Source organism: Mustela nivalis (genome assembly GCF_964662115.1).
Source record: "Mustela nivalis genome assembly, chromosome: 17".
Classification (NCBI taxonomy): domain Eukaryota; kingdom Metazoa; phylum Chordata; class Mammalia; order Carnivora; family Mustelidae; genus Mustela; species Mustela nivalis.
Window position 1 is genome coordinate 12253647 of NC_139036.1, and position 4780 is coordinate 12258426.

Sequence of the window (4780 nt, forward strand, 5' to 3'; positions counted from 1 at the left end):
AGATCATATATAGGCACATGCTTTAAAACATGCCAAGGGTTTTTAAAACAAACTTCTCCCAGAAATTCAAATCCTAAATGAAGTATTTTTGTCTAATTAGGCTTATTTATTTTGTACGTTAACTCACATTGAATGCATTGTTAATGGGAATGAGATATAATTTTTTAAGTTATAATTTGCAATATGTTTTTACTGAAGAGTAAGATGTGTATTGAGGTTTTTACTGAAGAGTAAGATGTGTATTGAGGGTTTTTTAAAATTTTATTTATTTATTTGACAGAGGGAGATACAGCGAGAGAGGGAACACAAGGACTGAGAGTGGGGGAGGGAACATCAGGCTTCCCACTGAGCAAGGAGTCTGATGTGGGGTTCCATCGCAGGGCCCCAGGATCGTGATCTGAGTGGAAAGCAGATGCTTAATGACTGAGCCACACAGGCACCCCCTGTATTGTTTTTAATATAGATTTATATCAAAGAAACCCTGACACTTCTTAATTCATCTAGAGAGTCTTGTGGATTTATCTTGTAATCATATTTTCTGTGAAGTCTATCCATTTTGTTCCTTAAATTTTCTTCATATGGCTCTGTGGCCACATCTCTTATACAAGAGAAAATATTTCTCCAGACCCCAGATTTTGGGCCCCACAGCTGGCTGAATTCCCATGGAGCCACCACTGTATCATCTCAGACTTACAACTCCTGCTCTTCCTTTTGTGTCTCATGCCTACATGCTGCCATTTCTTTCTCTTGGGTTTATATATGAAATTTTAAAGACTTTTATGATTTATCTAGAATTTCTAGGTGTTTTAATTGGAATGGCACCTGCTGACATCAGTTAACGTACCATTATGCCAAGAGCTCCAACTCAAAAGATGACAATTCCTTTCCATATAAGCTAACCACAGTCTCTGAGCCCTCCAGTTTTACAGAATTCTCTTAACTTCGAGATACTATGTTTTCATGCAAACATATGGAAAACCATTTCAAGAGACAAAACCAAACTTATTTAGGTGCAGAGCTGGAAAAAGCACATCATATTGGAGGGAATGATAATTTTAACTGCATTCCCTGTGCCTAGCATACAATTCCCATGTATTATATATACTATAGGAGACACTGAGAAATGATAAATGAATTAATTATAGGTTGAATAAAATTATAGATTGTTTTTTATTGAGTAAAATCTCTTTAGAAAAATTGGTGAATTACTTAGGATATCCTGGACTAAGGTAGTAAATACTGCAAAAAACAACGTGGTAATGGTTTTAAAAGAATAAAGTCTGTTTCTCTCCTATATACTTAGTGCCAGTGTGTCTTCTTGGTGGATGGCAGCTCTCCTACATGTTGAGAACATGGGACATAGATTCATTCCACTATGTGACTCCACCATCCCATTTAGCTTTCTGTTCACCTGCATCCAGCTGACAATAGGGTAAAGAGAGTGTGGAGGAAGACCAGAAGTGGAACATATGAGTGGATTTCCTAGAACTCAGTCATATGTTTACACCTCAGTGAAAGGGAATTTGGGAAATGTAGTCAAGCTGAGTATCCAGGAAGAAGAAAACATATTTGGGTGAGCAGCTTAGTAGGCTCTACCACCATTGCATGCCTTAAGATGGATCAAAGAAAAGAAAAAAGTCAGTAGTCAAGCAGTTAAGAGAGCATTATAAGATTTCATGCAAAAAATGATGGTGGTCAAGCTAAAGTGCTGAGACAATAAATAAGTAGAAAAGTACTGTATAAATTATTTCAAATTGAAGAATCAACAGGATCGAATGTAGGGGTGAAGGATAAACTTACAAAAGTCATGATGCCAAGTAGAATTCTGTATATGGGAAACCGATGAAATAAATCTTCACATAATTCGGGATCTATAAACTGTAAGCTTATTGGTACATAAAATGAACAATATTCCACAATAATCTCACTAGAAGAGATAAAAATAGACAAGTGAGGTTATTCTGCTAAAAGAGCTTGCAATCTACTTAGATTGAATGTTCAGAATATAGGCTTGGCTCAGACAGATTGACAAGATGAGTGAACATGGAATTATGTGAAACCAAGCCTACAAATACAGAACTGAGATTCCCTTAAGCGGTAGTTGAAGCCATGACGGAGGTGGATGAATTACCACAGGAAATAACTAAAAAAGGTAAGAGAAGGTTGAAGAGAAAAAAATGCTTTGATTATATATGTTTTTAAAAAATTATTATGGGGGCGCCTGGGTGGCTCAGTGGGTTAAGTCGCTGCCTTCGGCTCAGGTCATGATCTCAGGGTCCTGGGATCGAGTCCCGCATCGGGCTCTCTGGTCAGCAGGGAGCCTGCTTCCCTCTCTCTCTCTCTCTCTCTCTCTGCCTGCCTCTCTGCCTACTTGTGATTTCTCTCTGTCAAATAAATACATAAAATCTTTAAAAAAATTAAAAATTATTATGTTATGTTAGTCACCATATAGTACATCTTTAGTTTTTGATGTAGTGTTCCAAGATGCATTGTTTACATGTAACACCCAGTGCTCCATGAAAAACATGCCCTCCTTAATACCCATCACTGGGCCAACCTATCCCTCCACCCTCCTCCCCTCTAAAACCCTGTTTGTTTCTTGGAGTCCACAGTCTCTCATGGTTCGTCTCCCCCTCTGATTTCCTCCCCTTCACTTTTCCTTCCTTCTCCTAATGTCCTCCATGCTATTCCTTATGTTCCACAAGTAAGTGAAACCATTTGACAATTGACTTTCTCTTCTTGACTTATTTCACTGAGCAAAGGGTTTGGAATAGAGATGAAACCTATCAAAGGTGAATGTTTACTTTAAAAATGAAGATGAGCAAGTTAAATTCACTTATCTCCTTTTACTATAACCTAATGCCAGTAGTCTTGTGATTTATAATCTTCACATGCCAGAGCAGACACTTGTTACCTCCTGGGTCTCGGCTCATTCTCACTCTAACTGTCCCAGATGCTCTTTACTGGCCATCCTTTGCACTGGATAGTTTTTTCAAAGACATCGAATTACTGTCCTTTCTCTTTTATGTGTGATAAAATTATTAAAATATAATTATATTTTTATAATTATATTAATATATTAATAATTAAAATTTTATATATTTATACATAAATATATATAAATAAAATTATGTGTAGTTTTGGCTTCCCGATTTTGTTGTAAGGTCTTTCAAAGCAGAGACTATGTCATACATAACTAAATGGATGCATAAAATGTGTTTTCACATATTCATGATTTCCACAAAGCCTAACACAATTCCTAACCCACAGAATATGAATTATCTGTTAAATTATTAAACCTTAGTTGTATGGGTGATGATGTGGGCTAGGGTGGATGAGAACCTCTGACTCAAGCTTACTCATTTTGTAGACGTGAGTGTTCAGGGCTAATTGTTAATTAGGCCCACTGACCACAGGGATTTACCCCTGCCACATATTGGCTATCTAGGAACTCAGTACTAAGTCCAGATAGAGACACCACAACCATGGCAACCAAATGTGATGGTTAGGAAGATCATTATATGCAGTAACTATATTAATAATTCTGGATTCCTCTCCTCTTTCTGCTGAAGGATCTATGAGAGGAGACAACCAGCCTTTTACTCTTGGTTTCATTCTCCTGGGAGTCAGTGGTCAACAGCAACGGGAATACTTCTTCTTCATCCTCTTCCTATTCATTTACCCCAACACACTGATTGGAAATCTGCTCATCATCTTGGCCATTTGTTCTGATACCTTCACAACCCCATGTACTTTTTCCTTGCCGATCCCTCCTTTGTTGACATCTTCTTCTCCTCTGTAACCATCCCTAAAATGCTAGCCAACCATGTCTTAGGCAGCAAAGCCATCTCCTTTAGGGGATGCCTAACACAGATATGTTCCATGTTGGCCTTGGATAACACAGATAGCTATATCCTGGCTGCAATGGCATGTGATCATGCTGTGGCCATCAGCCGCCCACTTTATTACACAACAATTATGAGCCCACAGACTTGTTTCCTCTTAGTTGTTGGGTCTTGGGTGGTTGGAAATGCCAATCCTCTCCCCCCCACATTCTTCTCACAGCTGGTCTTTCTGTGGCAACAAGGAAGTGGCCAACTTCTACTGTGACATTGTCTCTTTACTCAAGCTATCTTGCTCTGACATCCATTTTAACGTGAAGATGATGTACCTAGGGGTTGGTGTTTTCTCTGTGCCATTACTATACATCATCATCTCCTATATTCATGTCTTTTCTACAGTCTTACAGGTTCCATGCACCAAGGGTGTGCTCAAGGCCTTCTCTACTTGTGGTTCTCACCTCACATTTGTTGCTCTTTATTATGGGACAGTCATGGGGATGTATTTCTGTCCTCTGTCTAGTTACAGTCTAAAGGATGCAGTGATTACTGTGATGTATATTGCAGTGACCCCAATGTTAAATCCTTTCATTTACAGTCTGAGAAACCAAGACATGAAGGCAGCCCTGGGGAAACTCTTCAGCAAAAAACTCATAACCAATATAAGGTCATATCGGAGAGTCAATTAGTCACCAATTAGGATGCATTTGAAAATCCACTCCCAATGTCCTCCCCTTCCAAGGATCCACATTTGTGTTTTCCAACCACTGAATTTCTCTTCTTGGAAATCTTGTAACAGTTTCATGAGACTTCCTATTGAGATTGTTGATATGTACATGTTATTATTCTTTTTACAGCAACGAATTATTGGGATCATGTTCCAGCTACACTACTAACTAGCACTTTGCTTCCATACTTAAACAATAAAAACAAGAATGTCT

The 4780-nt window shown here is 38.3% G+C and overlaps 1 pseudogene across 1 annotated transcript; it reads left to right on the forward strand.

The window, feature by feature from the left end:
- The first annotated feature begins 3577 nt into the window (after positions 1-3577).
- Positions 3578-4780, forward strand: LOC309851086 (olfactory receptor 1A1-like; annotated as a pseudogene). The gene is made up of 2 exons: positions 3578-4177; positions 4697-4780. The product of its transcript is annotated as an olfactory receptor 1A1-like (transcript).